We start from the raw sequence: 16345 nt of genomic DNA, 5'->3' as shown, positions 1-16345 counted from the left end.
AAGAACGGGTGACTGTAGGTGTGTGGCTTTATTTCTGGATTCTCCTTTCCATTCCATTGGTCTATGTGCCTGTTTTTGTACATGCTGTTTTAATTACTGTAGCCTTGTAGTATAGTCTGATAGTCTGAGTTGAGTAATGTAATACCACTGGCTTTTTTTTTTTTTTTTTTGACAGAGTCTTACTCTGTCACCCAGACTGGAGTGTAGTGGTGTGGTCTCGACTCATTGCAACCTCCATCTCCCTGGTTCAAGCAATTCTCTTGTCTCAGCCTCTGGAGTAGCTGGGACTACAGGTGTATGCCACCATGCCCAGCTAATTTGTGTATTTTTAGTAGAAATGGGGTTTCACCATATTGATCAGGCTGGTCTTGAACTCCTGACCTCAGGTGATCCACCTACTTTGGTCTCCCAAAGTGCTGGGATTACTGGTGTGAGCCACTGTGCCCAGCCTGGCTTTGTTCTTTTTGCTTGGGATTACTTTGGCTATTTGTGCTCTTTTTTGGTTCCATATGAATTTTAGCATATTTTTTTCCAATTCTGTAAAAAATGATGTTGGTATTTTGATAGAAATAGTGTTGAACCTATAGATTGCTTTGAGCAATATGGCTATTTTAATGATATTGATTCTTCCAATCAATGAGCATGGAATTTTTTTCCATTTGTTTGTGTCATCTATGATTTTTAAACAGTGTTTTGCAGTTCTTCTTATAAAGATCTTTCACTTCCTTGATTAGATGTATTCCTAGGTACTTTATTTGTATGTGTGTGAGTGTGGCTATTGTAAATGGGATTATGTTCTTGATTTGGCTCTCAGGTTGTACATTATTGGTTTATGGAAATGCTACTGAATTTTGTACATTAATTTTACATCCTGAAACCTTGCTAAAATTATCAGTTCTAATAGCCTTTTGGTAAAGTCCTTAGGATTGTCTAAATATAGAATCATATCATTAGTGAAGAGAGATAGTTTGATTTCTTCTTTTCCTGTTCATATGCCCTTTTTTTTTTTTTTTTTTTTTCCCCTCTTGCCTAGTTGCTCTGGCTAGCACTTCCAGTACTATGTTGAATTGAATAGGAGCGGTGAGAGTGGGAATCCTTGTCTAATTCTAGTCCTCAAGAGGAATGCTTCCAGTTTTTGCCTGTTCAATATGATGTTGGCTGTAGGTTTGTCATAGATGGCTCTTATTATTTTGAAGAATATTCCTTTAATGCCTAGTTTCTTGAGGGTTTTTATCATGAAGGGATGTTGGATTTTTATCAAGAGCTTTTTCCTCATCTATTGAGATGATCTTTTGATTTTGTTTTTAAGTCCATTTATGTGGTGAATCACATTTATTAATTTGTGTATGTTGAACCAATTTTGGATCCCAGGAATAAATCCTACTTGACCATGGTAAATTAATTTCTTGATGTACTGTTGAATTTGTTTTTATGTATTGTTGAATTTTGTTGAAGATTTTCATGTCTATGTTCATCAAAGATATTGGCCTGTAGTTTTCTTTTTTCATTGTGTCTTTGCCAGGTTTTGGTATTAGAGTGATGCTGGCTTCATAGAAAGAATTAGGGAAGAATCCCTCCTCTTCAATTTTTTAGACTAATTACAGTAGCATTGGTACCAGCTCTTCTTTGTACATCTGGTAGAATTCAGCTGTAAATTCATATAGTCCAGGGATTTTATTTAGTTGGTAGGATTTTTATTACTGATTCTATCTCAGATCTTAATATTGGTCCATTTAGTGTTTCAATTTCTTCCTAATTCAATCTTGAGAGATTATGTGTTTCCAGGAATATATTTGTTTCCTCTCAATTTTCTAGTTTGTGTGCATAGAGGTGTCATAATCGTCTCTGAGGATCTTTTGTATTTCTGTGGAATCAGTCGTAATGCCATCTTTATCATTTCTGATTTTGCTTATTTGGATCTGTTTGGGTCTTCTTTCTGTCTTTCTTCCTCCCTTTCCTCCTCTTCTTCTTCTTCTTCTCGTTCTCCTTCTCCTTCTCCTTCTCCTTCTTCTTCTTTTTTGTTTGTTAATATAGCTAGTGGTCTATTGATCTTGTTTATCCTTTCAAAAACCAACTTTTGGTTTTGTTGGTTCTTTGTATGGATTTTGGGGTCTCAATTTTATTCAGTTCAGCTCTGATTTCAGTTATTTCTTTTCTTCTACTAGCTTTGGGTTTAGTTTGTTCCTTTTTTTTTAGTTCCTCTAGGCTTGATGTCAGATCGTTAATTTTAGATCTTTCTAAGTTTTTGAGGTAGACGTTTAGTGCTATAAACTTTACTCAACACTGCTTATGCTGCATCTCAGAGATTTGGGTATGTTTTGTCTCTGTTTTCATTAATTTCAAAGATTTATTTTTATTTCTGCCTTGATTTCGTCTTTTATCCAAAAGTCATTCAGGAGTAAGTTGTCTAATTTCCATGTAATTGTGTGGTTTTGAGAGATTTTCTTGGTATTGATCTCTATTTTTATTCCACTGTAGTCCAAGAATATAGTTTTTCATGATTTCAACTTTTTTGAATGTATTGAGACTTGCTGAGAGTTGATTTTAGGTATTCTCACCACAGAAATGATAAATATGTGGGGGAATGCACATGTTAATTAGTTCAGTTTAGCCATGCTACAATGTATATATATATTGAAACATGTTCATGATAAATATGTGCACTTTTTATTTGACAATTAAAAAATAAAGGGCTGGGTGCGATGGCTCACGCCTGTAATCCCAGCACTCTGGGAGGCCGAGGCGGGCGGATCACGAGGTCAGGAGATCAAGACCATCCTGGCTAACACAGTGAAACCCCGTCTCTGCTAAAAAACACAAAAACTTAGCCGGGCGTCGTGGCAGGCGCCTGTAGTCTCAGCTACTTGGGAGGCTGAGGCAGGAGAATGGCGTGAACCCAGGAGGCGGAGGCTGCAGTGAGCAGAGATCGTGCCACTGCAGTCCAGCCTGGGCGACAGAGCGAGACTCCGTCTCAAAAAATAAATAAATAAATAAATAAATAAATAAATAAATAAATAAATAAATAAAGTAGAACATTGACAATAAAACAAAATTAGAGATAGGTGGAGTTTTTGTTTGTTTGTTTGTTTTGTTTTGTTTTTTGAGACGGAGTTTCATTCTTGTCGTCCGGGCTGGAGTACTATGGCGCAATCTCGGCTCACTGCCAGATAGGTGGAGATTTTAAAACATAGTATCCATAAGGAAAAAAAAAAAAATAACAAAAAGATGTTCTTGATGGGGAAAAGTGTGGGATCTATGGATTAGCCTGTGGCAGTGTGAGTCCCAAGGGGAGGTGATCCTGGCTAAGGAGCCACAGTGCAAAACTCCCTCCATGTGAAAGTTCTGGGGCTTTTCTAATTAAGGTTCAGAGACCAGTTGAGGCTCCAAGCATTCTACAATCCTCTGTGGATCCTTAGTAGGTCCCAGGTGGTTCATGGATCCTCTTTGGGATTTAGAGTGTGTTACTCAGGATGAGCATTTGTATTTTGTCCAGGGCTCCCAAAATGACTCTGGGCCTTGTGTTAGTCAATGCCTGTCTCTACTTTCTCTGTGTTTGTCCAAGTCCATGGCTGTCCTACACAGTGCATGTGGTAGCTTCCCTGTGAATACTTGTGGGATGAGATTTCCTATCCTTTCTACTCCTCTGTGAATGTTATTTCCAGATAGAGAAGGCTTGGGCCATGGAGGCTGTTTTCCAGTTTTCTATACTATTCAGTATTCGCTGTTATTCAGAGTAGTTATTCAGTATTCTACTTTTAACTCTGATTACTGCTTCTGCCTTTACCCTGGGCTTCCCCAGGATGCATACTGGGACTCATGCCAAGACCTTTTTTGTTTTTTTTTTTTTTTTGCTATTCTGATCTGTATTAAGCTCATTTACAACTCACCCAGGTATTGAATATGGTGCTTACTTGCAAGGTAGCCATTGTACAGCTGCTAATATCTGCTTGCCTGCTTGGCTACAGGCCTTTTCATTTTATGAGCATGCACAGTCTATCTCCTACATGCACTGAAGGAACTTGTTTAAGAGTAAATCAGCCTCTAATCTGTTTTCTCAAATTTATCAGAAAAATTAGCTTCAGAAACACTAGTCACTTTATGAATAGCAGTACAAATATAATGATATTGTGAGAGGGCTGTTGAATTTCACATAATTAATCGATCAATTGAATTATCTAAGAATAAGCTTTAAATTGAGCAATGAGAAACCTAAAGTCCTAACTGCCAAATCATATACAGGTACTGACAAAATGAACAGCCCACACTTATTCTATCAAACTTGTAAATGGTGATTCATTGCTGTTTCTTGGCAGGGAGTGTATTTTGTTTATTATAATCATATTTATCCTGGAACTCTGGTTTGTTAAGTAAATAACTTATACAATGGTAGGATTATTGCTCAAACAGCAGTTACCTATTTACAGATCCCATTGCTGTCTTTAGAGTCCCACACAGGAGCAGACTGAAAGAAAAGCAACACTGTGTGCTATGATTTCTGCACTGTGAGCTTGATGTGAGACTTGGGGGAAAACTTTATAAAGTTCTAAGTGGAATTTATTCAACTACAAAATTAACTCTCTCTTCCCACACCCCCACATTCACCCACATGCAGCCTCCTGAAGTAATTTAATTAAGATTAACTGTAAAAGAAACCCAGGAAAATGCCAAATGTTGAAAGGGAAGGTAAACCACAGAAGCCACCTCATGGGAATTACGAACTGAAACAAGAGTCTTGTCCTTTTACGGATGAAGCTTCAAGTTCATCCTAGCAGGCTTTAAAATACTGATGCAGCCTTTAAAATACAGTTATAGCATACGGTTACTCAGAGTATAATAGTCTTCCCTTCTCAGGATTCATGCAGTTACTAAATACCCATTTAGGTCTGCTCTTAGAGACATTGAACCAGTGTTCCTGAACATTTTGCCCAGCAAATGGGGATTCTCAGCTAACAAAAAAGTGGTCTCTCCAAATATGGTCTCTAAATCCCAGAGAGCGTGCACTCTTCTTGAAGTGCCAGGAGCAAAACAGGGTATGAGCTGACACCCTGTGGGCTGGTGCACACTGCTTTTGTGGGAAGGAGGGAACAGCCATCCGAAATGGAGGGAGGAGATTTGGATGACTGTGAGAGAACCCAGGCTGGGAGCACTTGCAGAGAAAAGTTGGCTAGCCTGGTCTCGATTTTCCCCCTCTGCAACATTCAAGTTCCCCTGCAAACTCCAGCAAGTCTCCTGAAGAAAAAAGATTTCTTTTTTTTTTATTCATCCCCCCAGGTCGACCTAAAAGAACACACTTTACTTTTTCAAGGTTCTCAAACACCTTCACTTTAAGGAATATAAAAATTGAAAACCTAACTTTAAGATTATTTCTAGACTATTCTGTTATTTTTATTTTTATTTTTTGAGACAGGGTCTTGCTCTGTAACCCAGGCTACAGTGCAGTGGCACAATCATGGCCGACTGCAGCTTTGACCTCCCAAGCCCAAGCGATCCTCCCACCTCAGCCTCCCAAGTAGCTGGGAACACAGGCATGTACCACCATACCCAGATAATTAAAAAAATATTTTTTTTTAAGCAGTCCTCCTGCCTCAGCTTTCCAAAGTGCTGAGATTATAGGCATGAGCCATTGTACCTGGCTATTCTATTGTTTTAAACAAAGTTAATTCTTCAGTTTCAGTCAGAATCAGAACTTATACAGGAACTGGAGATACTGAACTTATATTAGTTTTCTACAGTTTTTTTTTTTTCTTTCTCTCTCTCTCTTATTTAGAGACAAGGTCACCATCTGCTACCCAGGCTAGAAGGCAGTGGCAAGTTCACTGCAGGTTTGAACACCTGGGCTCAAGTGGTCCTCCTGCTTCAGACTCCTGAATAGCTGAGGCTACAGGTGTGCACCACCATGCCTGACTAATTCTTTAACTTTTTTTGTAGAGATGGGGTCTCACTTTGTGGCCCAGGCTAGTCTCAAACTCCTGGCTTCAAGTGATCCTCCTGCCTCAGCCTACCAAAGTGTACAGTTTATTCTTAGAATCACAGAAATAAAATCTTTACATTCTGTAAAGTGATTGTCATAAAGCTTTGTGAGTATTCATTAGATGAGATTTATCAGTTGATGTTTTGTCTATCTTATTATTATTATTATTTTGAGATGCAGTTTAGTTCTTGTTGCCCAGGCTAGAGTGCAATGGCACGATCTCGGCTCACCACAACCTCCGCTTCCCAGGTTCAAGCGATTCTCTTGTCTCAGCCTCCTGAGTAGCTGGGATTACAGGCATGCACCACCACATCTGGCTAATTTTGTATTTTTAGTAGAGATGGGGTTTCTCCATGTTGGTCAGGCTGATCTTGAACTCTTGACCTCAAGTGATCTGCCCGTCTTGGCCTCCCAAAGTGCTGGGATTACAGGCATGAGCCATCATGCCCCGGCTATGTTCTTTAAAAATCCACTGTAATAATATATGATGAATTTGACTTTATTGTATTTTAAATAATAACTCAGAGCTTTGAGATACCGTTTTGCTTTATGAAAGTAGTTAATGTTAGTATTTATTTCTCAAAGGTAGACAAACTAATGCAAAGATTGGGTTACTAAAGTAGTGATTTTATTGTCCCATTTTACCAATGATTTGATATATTATCAGCAAAGGTTTATGGAAAATATGTTTCTCTGGAACTCATCTGTTAAACACTTTACTCTTAACTCTTTCATTACCAAGCACCTAATGGAACAGTTTCATCTTTGACAGTGTGAACCAACAGTCTGGTATCCTGGAGTGTGATGAGAGTTTTGTTCTCTTTTATAATCTCAACAGTTAAGAAATGAATGTCTATCCTCTTCACATTTCCATAGAACAAAATCGGTGCTGGATATTCATGTTAGACATTGGACATTTAGGAAATACTTACTAATTTGACTTCAGTCCAACAAGTAACAGGTTTACATTAAGGCAAACTTTTTGAAAATGATGCTAAATAACCAAGAAAGAGAAAATATTTCAAATACAAAGGCTGACCTGAAAAGTTTGACTAGCTGTCATGGCAATAATTGATTTTTAAAAATTTATGATGGAAAGGAAGAGAGCTATTGTTTGGCTTTATATTTCACTTCGTAGGTGTGGGTCAGGGTCACTTGTGTGAGGGCTGGGAGAAAATGAGAGTGGAATACATGTTGGAGTCAGACTGTGAAGGTCCAGGAATGCCCTGACCTGAAGGCAATAGGAAGTTGCTGAGGACATTTAAGCAGAGACTACATGATCAGATCTGGGGAGTAAATGGTGGCAGAGAGAAGAGGAAATCTCAGCAGAGAGACACTGGAGGCAGAAAGACCAGTGAAGAGATTTTTCTCATGGTGCAGGTGATCATTGATTAGGATTTGCAGATGTGGAATAAAAAAATTACCAGAGTGATCTAGGCCTTCAGGTCCTCAGAATGAACCAGGATTTTAAGTACATAGGCCCTAAAATATCTGAATAGTGGTAGCCTGAGTCGAGGGGAAAAAAAAAACAGGAAATACAGAAAATAATAAATAAAATGTTTATCTGTACCACATTTTGGACTTAAGCAAAATCAATAAATAGTTATGAAATATGTTGAAGTTGTCAACTCCCCTTTGGAACATATCTGAGAAGCAATCTTTTCCTTCAAACCTTTCAAACCTTAAAATCTGAAACTTGTTGTATCTCTTATTTGTGAGCTTCATATTTTACTCCCTAGAGCTGTTTTCCCTCAGTGCCTTAATTTCTTACTTGCTTATTTGGGTTCCATCTAGTGAATTATAACATAAACATTGAGGATATATTGAGTTATATATCAGTGAACCAAAATGTTCTTAGTGATGCCTTAAACTGATTCTTTTAGGCATAGAATTTGTTTCTGAGACAGTAAGAGTATAGACAAGAATATCTAAAGCTAGTATTTTGCTATAAACTTTCCCTAAAGTATCATGAAATCAAGAAGGAAAGCATAAATTCCTTTTTAACTTAAAAAAATTTGGTAGATGTGCCGATGATAAATCAATAATCTTTTTTTCCTAGAAAATGAAAAAACATTTCTGAAATTAGCTTAAAGCATATATTAAGAATGGCTATCTATGATATGTTGGCAAAATAAGATTAGTGCTGAGTCTAATATGTAATTTACACAAATAATGCTTCCAATGATAGGAATTGTTTATTTGTTTTGGTATCTATCATCTTTATTATCTTTCTAAATTGATATATATTTAGAGAGAATTTTTGCTGCTTCCCTATTTTTTTTCAAATGGAGGAAGGAGATTTGGGTGACTGTGAGAGAACCCAGGCTGGTAGAACTTGCAGAGAAAAGTTGGCTAGCCTTGTCTTGATTTTCCCTCTCTGCAACACTCAGGTTCCCCTGCAAACTCCAGCAAGTCTCCTGAAGAAAACAGATTTCATTTTTTTAATTAATCTCCCATGTTGACCTAAAAGAACACAGTTTAGTTTTTCAAGGTTTTCTTCTTCAAAGAATAGGGAAGATTGTATACAAGAAAAGATTGCATAATGTAAAAGTTGATCCTTTATCTACCCCAACCCACGCCTGCCTTGTAAGCTTCTTGGTAGCTGTGCGTATGAGAAGATCTGCCCCACATTCTCCTTTTGTAGGTGATTGTGCCTAAAGAAAGCTTAACAGCTGGCAGAATGTGAATCAACATATAAAGCTATAAAGATATGTATTTGTGTGTATGTGTGCATGTCAATTCAAGAATTATTTCTTGAGAAACATTGTGCCAGAGATTGTGCCCTATTTTAGAAGGAGAGGAAAGTAAATAAAATATTGACTCTGATATCAAGGAGTTCACTTTCTCTTCATGATTTTGACACTGGATCTTATAAATTCCTTGAGCTGATGGCCTTCTCTAACTCTCATGGTCATGAATAAGTGTTAGGGAAGTCATGGAATCAAACTGACTTGCAAGAGTTAGTCTGCCAGAGATATTCATAAGGAAAATTTCTGCCCTTTAAGACCAATACAAATAGGCATCATTGCTTTTGGCTCAGGCAAAACTCTACTTGGTAGTCAGCATTTCTGTAGTGTCAGCTTAGGTCAGGCTCTGATTTGATCATGGCCATGGATGCTATAATATATCAATATAAGTCCAAAATACAATTTGGGTTCATATATGATCATGTTACATTTATTTTAGTAAGTGAAGACAAGAATTTAAAGCCATGGCTCATATTCTCAACTATTTCTTTGAAAGAAAAAATAGAAAAGGAGATGGCAAAAATCTACAGATGTTTCTTTAAGCCAACACAAGCTGTGTCTGACTTGCTTACTCATTAAATAATAAATTACACTTTAGAGTAAAGCAGATATCTGGATTTCTTGATCTGATGAATGTATGTCTTTGTATATGACATTTTCTACACATTATTTTAGACCTCTGACAGACTGTGTTATTTATTAATTCATTCTCTTATTTATTTAACATACATTGCCCGAGCCACCACTCTATACTAGGTATTGCTCTGGATGTTCGGAAACATCAGCCTAACATTCTTAAGAATTTCAGAATATTTTTAGAAGTAGATTTTAAATTTTATGAAATCTAAATAAGTGAAGTGACACTGAGAATTCTGCCAGAAATGAAGGTTAGTTATAACTTTCTGAAAGGACTTTATATTTGTGTACATTTATTATCTTGGACATTCAGCATCTTGGTGGGAGGCCTTGATTTTCCTCTGGAGAACTATCTTGTCCCCACCTCTTAGTCTTTGTTGGCTCTACTCAAAGCTCAATCATGGGTATATGGCTAAGTTCTGGCTAAGCCTACTAGAGGATTGGTTTCCTTTGGCCTCAGAGATTGGTTCAACAATGACCATGTGACCCAATTTAGGTCAATGAGTGACAGACAGCTGAGATAAAAGGAGGATGGGTCAGAATTTTAATGACCTCATTCAAGGTCTTACTTATTTCTTACTGAAGCTAGCCCTACCCCTGTACTTACTTTCTTTCTTTTCTTTCCCCTATTTTTGTTGTTGTTGTTGTTGTTGTTGTTGGGGGAGAGATAGAGGCTTGCTCTGTCACCCAGGCTAAAGTGCAGTGGCACAATCATAGCCCACTGCAACCTCAAACTCCTAGGCTCCAGTGATGCTCTCACCTCCAGTTTGCCATGAACTGTGACTGTGCCACTGCACTCCAGCCTTGGCAGCAGAACAACACCCTGTATTTTTTTTTTAAATTAAATGAAAATAAATAATAAAATAATAAATATAAAAGTACTGCATTAGAGGTATGTACAAAGAGCTATAAAACCATTAGAGCTATAAAAGTGTATAAAGTGCCATTTCTTTGGTGGGATGAGGAGAGTGCAGAGAGAAAACGGTAGAGCAAATCAAAAAGTCCAGAAAGATTTTATTGAGATATTTGAGCTGGTCCTTGTAAAATAAGTAGAGTCTGACAGATGCACAAAGTAGGCAAGAAGGTTCTAGAATGACAGAATTATGATGAACAAAGACAGAGGTATAAAACTTAGCTGTACCTAGGCATGATAATCTATTGTGACTAGAATATAAAAAATGTAAAGGGAGAAGAGTGCTGAAAAATAAGTCAAGAAAAGTCCACTGTGTGTTGGGAATAGATCGTGAAGGGCTTTGAATGTAGGCCCTCTAAGCAATAGGAAGCCATGGAACAGCCAGAAGGGTAGCTTGGATTGGGGTGGGGGTGAGGGAGTGGGAAGTGATGATTAAAGGAAGCAGACAATGTTGAGAGATAACTAATAGGTAAAATTAGCTGGACTCAGCGATGTTGGGTATAGGACATGGCTCTAGGTTTTTGGGTTTAGCCCTTTGTGGAAAGATGGTGCCTTCACTAAGATACATTCCTCTTGGAAGAGAAATAAGTGGTTGAGGGTGTTTAATTATGAGTTCTGCCTTGGACATAAAGTATTTGAGGTGCTTTTGAGACATCTAAGTGAAAATGTTGAGTAAGCTATTGGATACGCACAGATCTTGGGCTCAAGGGGATAACCTGGGTTAGAAATATAAACTTGAGAGTCATATGCATGTGGAAGGCAATTTAATCCAATGTTGTAGGTAAGATTTTTTAGAAAGAGAGGAGAGTGAGATAGGAAGTCTCAGAATCAAGCCTTGAGGAGTGCTAAAAAGTAAGTCAGATGGGAAAAAAAATCATTCTGCAAAAGAACATGAGAAGGAGGAAAGTTTTGTAAAGTTAACAAAAGTAAGATATTTTAATGATATTCATTTGAGATAACTCTTTTTCCCTTCCAGCTTCCTGTCTGTCAGATTTCCCATTCATCAGGTGTTGCTAAAAGTCCACAGATATTTTTGGGTTGTAACTAGAGATAAGTCCAGCTGCAGATACCTTAAATTTGAGTTTAGTAGGATAATTTTTATGGTTTCCAATCCCTTTTGTGGAAAGCTGTTGCTAGCTTTATGCTGTAGGAATGGCTTTTCTGAATATTCTTTTGCTCACCATCCCAGTTCCCGCAGCATCTTGATGCAGAGATACAAGGTCAGTGGTTGCATTTTGGTATGAAAGTGGTCTATAGCATGTGGCTCTGGAAGTATATGTATAGTGAAGGAGAAACAAAGTTTGAAATGTATGAAGTCATTTCATACATTTCAAATCTTCCAATCAGACTTGTAAAATGTGGTTTTTCATAGATGCCTAGTCAAAATAGAAGTTTTATGCTCTCCTATCAGGAGCATACTCAAAAATGCAGCATATGCCATGATAAACATGATGTTTTTTCTCTTTTTTTCCGCTTTTAGATGAGAATTAGTGCAAATAGGAAATGTGTCACTGGGTAAAGTTGTATGTATTATGCATCCCATCATCAATAACATAAGCTCATTTTTATCAATATGCTAATGAGAATGTAATTATTTTCTGTATATCTATAGGAAAATAATATTAAAAATTATAGTTACATGCAGAGGCAATAAACAAGCATGCTATCAAAAATTTAGAAAAATTAATACAAATATGCTACATTTCTGGATCCTGTGATGTTTGGGATATTGTCAATTAAAAAAAACTTGTACATTGTGATTTCTTTTCTAATTCTAAAAAAAGTTATTTTTGAAATAATTTTTAATTGAAGTAAAATATACATATATAATTTACCATCTTCACTGTTTTAAAGTATAATAAATAGTACTCATGGTGATAATAAATAATACCCCTTCCCAATTGTATGAGTTTCAGGCCTTATAAAACCTGAATTTGTGCCTTGTTAAGACATTTAAATAAACTTATCTGCTTATTTACTTAAGATAAATTTCTAATAATAGAATTGTAAGGGCAAAGGGCCTGTACTTTTAAAGGGATTTTATACACTTTGCAAAACTGTTCTTCAGAATTGTTGCACCAATGAATCTCCCTCAAGAATTATATGAGAATGCTTGTTTTCCCATATTATTATTGGCCCTGTGTATTAATTTTGATGTTAATATTTGTCAATATAGTAGGAGAAATCTGGTAGCTCATTGTTATTTTAATTTATATTTCTTTGATAATTAGTGTACTGAACATTTTTCATTCTTTTAGTTATTTGTGTTTCTTTTTGGTAAACTTTCTGTTTGTATCTTTTGACCATTTTTGAGTTTTTTTTTTTCTGATTTTTTCCTACTTAGGATGTTCATAATTATCATAAACATCACAAAAAATTTTCCTAGTGTGCTTTGCTTTTTAATTTATTTTATATATTGAGATATAGATGTTTTCAATTTTAAATGTGTGTGAAGTCTCTCATATAATTTCCACATATAGGGTTGGAAATGCACAAAGTATGTTTGGTTGGAAAGGCCTTTCACAATGAAGATCTATGTAAATGTTTACCACATTTCCCCTATGGCTTTTATAGTTATATATTTTTATTCTATCTTTAATTTCCCTGGGCTTTTTCAAAAAGAATTTTCTAATTTTTAGACTTTTTTCAAATGATGAACTACGTCCCAATACGATTTATTGATGAAACCATCCTTTTTTTTACATATGAACTTATTTTATGTATTTGGTTCTGGACTGGACTTCTGTTCCATTAAGTTGCATGATTATTGTTTCCTTAGTACTATTCTGTTTTGGTCATCATAACCTTACAATTGGATCCTCTTATTTCTCTTGTTTCATTTAATATTGACTATTGTTAAACGTTTTTCATTTTATTTGAATTTTAGAATTACCTTTTTTTAAAAAAAATTCCAAAAGTATCATTCTAAGTTTCACTAGAATAAAATTTATAGATTAATTTGGAAAAGTAATTGATATTTTTAAAATATTGATTCAATATCTTTTTACTGAGAAATATGGCATATTTTTCCATTAAAAATATTCTTTAATACCCATTATAACTTATTAAAAATTTTATAGCCATTGGGTATTGGATTTTATCAAATGACCTTTTAGAATATTAAGATGATCATTTTTTCCATTAAGAGTTAATATGAAAGTTTGGAATAATTGATCTTGAAACATTGAACCATCAGTTTATTCTAAATATAAATTCTTAGTCATGTTCCATTTTTAAATATTTATATTTATATTTAAATTCAACTTTCTAATATATAGACATGTATAGATATTAAATCTTCTGTCAGGGCGCTGTGGCTCACGCTTGTAATCCCAACACTTTGGGAGGCCGAGGTGGGTGGATCATGAGGTCAGGAGTTCAAGACCAGCCTGGCCAATATGGTGAAACCCCACCTCTCCTAAAAACACAAAAAATTAGCCAGGCATGGTGGCGCGCGCCTATAGTCCCAGCTACTCAAGAGGCTGAGGCAGAAGAATTGCTTGAACTCGGGAGGTGAAGGTTACAGTGAGCCAAGATCGTGCCACTGCCCTCCAGCCTGGGCAACAAAGCGAGACTCTGTTTCAAAACAGAAAGAAAGAAAAGAAAGAAAGAGAGAAAGAGAGAAAGAGAAGAAGGGAGGAAGGGAGGAAGGGAGGAAGGAAGGAAGGAAGCAAGGAAGGAAGGAAGGAAAAAGAGGGAGAGAGAGAGAGAAGGGAAGGAAGGAAGGGAAGGAAAGGAAGGAAGAGAAGGAAGGAAGAGAAGATGTTAAATCTTCTAATATTTTTATTTAGAATCCTTCTTATCTGTTTTCATAAGGGATCTCTTTTGTAGGTTTAATTTTTTTATTTTTTTATCATGATGTGCTATCAGTAATAAATAATGTGTTTTCAAAAAATATTTGAGAGTTTCCTTCTCTGGATTCTGGAATTGTTTGAATAGCGCAGGAATTTTCTTGTTCTTGAAACCCTGTCTCTACTAAAAATACAAAAAAACAAACAAACAAAAAAAAAAAAACAAAAAAAACTAGCCTGGCGAGGTGGTGGGCGCCTGTAGTCCCAGCTACTCAGAAGGCTGAGGCGGGAGAATGGCATGAACCTGGGAGGCGGGGCTTGCAGTGAGCTGAGATAACACCACTGCACTCCAGCCTGGGTGACAGAGCGAGACTCCGTCTCATAAATAAATAAATAAATAAATAAATAAATAAATTTTTTAAATAAAATAAAAAGAACCTTCAAGTTGAAATATCCTATAGGCACCTGGTGATGTGGAGCCAGAGCACAGAGGAAATGTCAGCACCAGAGGGCCCACTTTGAGAATCGTCCCAGCGGTAACTACTGAAGATACAGATAAAAGGAAGGGACTTTGGTGCCGGTTCAGTTAGTATGGTTGAATTCAGAGTTCAATTCAGTCTAGGACCAGGAATACTAAAATTAGACTATAAGATAGAGGAAGCAAATGTTTTTAGAGCTCAAGTTGTGTCTGGATTAGAGACTGAAAGGTAGGTCTGGGAGGTAGCAGATGTGACTAATTAGAAGTGGGGTTAGTGATGTAGGAAAGTGAAATCAGAGGCAGAGGGAATTTGTGATAGACCAAAGTTCAAGAGCAGAAGGAGGAAGTCTTCTCAGCTGCCTTAAATATATGGCAGTACTGAATTTGTTGTCTTTTCTGACTCTTGCTCAAAGGTTAATTCTTGCATAGACAACCCACTTTATTTTGTAATATTTGTAATATTGTGGAAATAAATAAATCCTTAGAGGGAGAATGTAGAAGGGGGTAGTTAGAAGACCAAAGACTGAACCTGGGAATATAACTTGAACATGAGTGTCAGAAATGTAGAAAAAGATTAAATAGGCGAGTATAGTCCATGGAAGCCAAAGTTTCATAGACAGGTGGTGATCAAGTGTTAAAGGCTGCAGAAAATAAGAATGTAGAATAGTTGATGTATTTCGTGTTCAGGTAATTGGGACGTCATAGACAGGCCACAAGCCAGCCATTTCTGAAGACTGCAAGACCGTAAGCAAAACGACAGGGAGTGAGGACATGAAGCCAAGCAGATGTAGATTACACAGTGAAGACAGAAGCAATACCAAATGAAGGGAAACACTCCTCCTTTGAAGGGACAGGAAGGATCTAGACATAGGAAAGGGTGGGAATGCAAAATGGCACAGCCACTTTGGAAGACAGCTTAGCAGTTTCTTGCAAAGCTAACGATACGCTTACCATGCAATCCCACAATTGCATTCCTGTATATTTATACAAATGAGTCAAAAAATTATGTCTACAAAAAAAACTGGCACATGAATGTTTATAGCAGTTTTTTTCATAATTGTCAAATCTTGGAAGCAGTTGAGATGCTCTTCAATAGGTGAATGGATAAACAAACACGGGTATATCCAGTTAATGGAATATTAGTCAGTGATAAAAAGAAATGAACTATTAAGCCATGAAACGATGTAGAGGTACCTTAAATGGATACTGCTAAGTAAAAGAAGCCAATCTGAAAAGGATATATACTGCGTGATTCCAACTATGTGACATTCGGAAAAAGGCAAAGCCACAGAGTCAGTAAAAAGATTAGTGGTTGCCAGAGATTTAGGGAGAAGAAGGGAAGGATTAATAGGTGAAGCACAGGGAATTTTTAGGGCAATAAACTATTCTGTATGATACTGTAATGGTGAACATGTACATTTGTCAAAATCTGCAGAATGTGTGACACAGAGAGTGAACCTATTGAAGACTGCACTTTAGTTAATAATGTGTCAGTATTGACTCATCAGTTGTAACAACTGTACCACTCTAATGTAAGATGTTAATAAGAGGGGAAACTGTGTGTTGGGCAGGGTCCATGGGAAATCCCTGTGCTTTCAACTGAACTTTTCTGTAAACCTAAAACTGCCCTAAAAAAAAAAAAATCGGGGGCGGAGCAAGATGGCCAAATAGGAACAGCTTCAGTCTCCATCTCCCAGCGCGAGCGACACAGAAGACTGGTGATTTCTGCATTTTCAACTGAGGTACTGGGGTCATCTCACTTGGGAGTGCCGGACAATCGGTGCTGGTCAGCTGCTGCAGCCCGACCAG

The 16345-nt window shown here is 36.8% G+C and overlaps 1 protein-coding gene across 3 annotated transcripts in view; it reads left to right on the top strand.

Annotated features, from left to right (window-relative positions):
• PDE11A (phosphodiesterase 11A) overlaps nt 1–16345 on the top strand; it is a 514093-nt gene that overhangs the window by 171141 nt on the left and 326607 nt on the right. Inside the window, exon 1 of one of the 3 annotated variants that reach the window (XM_023212326.2) lies at nt 10528–10656. The exons of the other annotated variants lie outside the window; for them this stretch is intronic. The gene's annotated coding sequence lies outside the window, so the exon portion shown is untranslated. Of the gene's footprint in view, nt 1–10527; nt 10657–16345 lie in introns of those variants that run through there. 3 annotated transcript variants of the gene reach the window in all.

Source organism: Piliocolobus tephrosceles, chromosome 11 (genome assembly GCF_002776525.5).
Source record: "Piliocolobus tephrosceles isolate RC106 chromosome 11, ASM277652v3, whole genome shotgun sequence".
In the NCBI taxonomy this organism is placed as follows: Eukaryota; Metazoa; Chordata; class Mammalia; order Primates; family Cercopithecidae; genus Piliocolobus; species Piliocolobus tephrosceles.
This window is presented reverse-complemented; position numbering and strand designations above follow the sequence as displayed.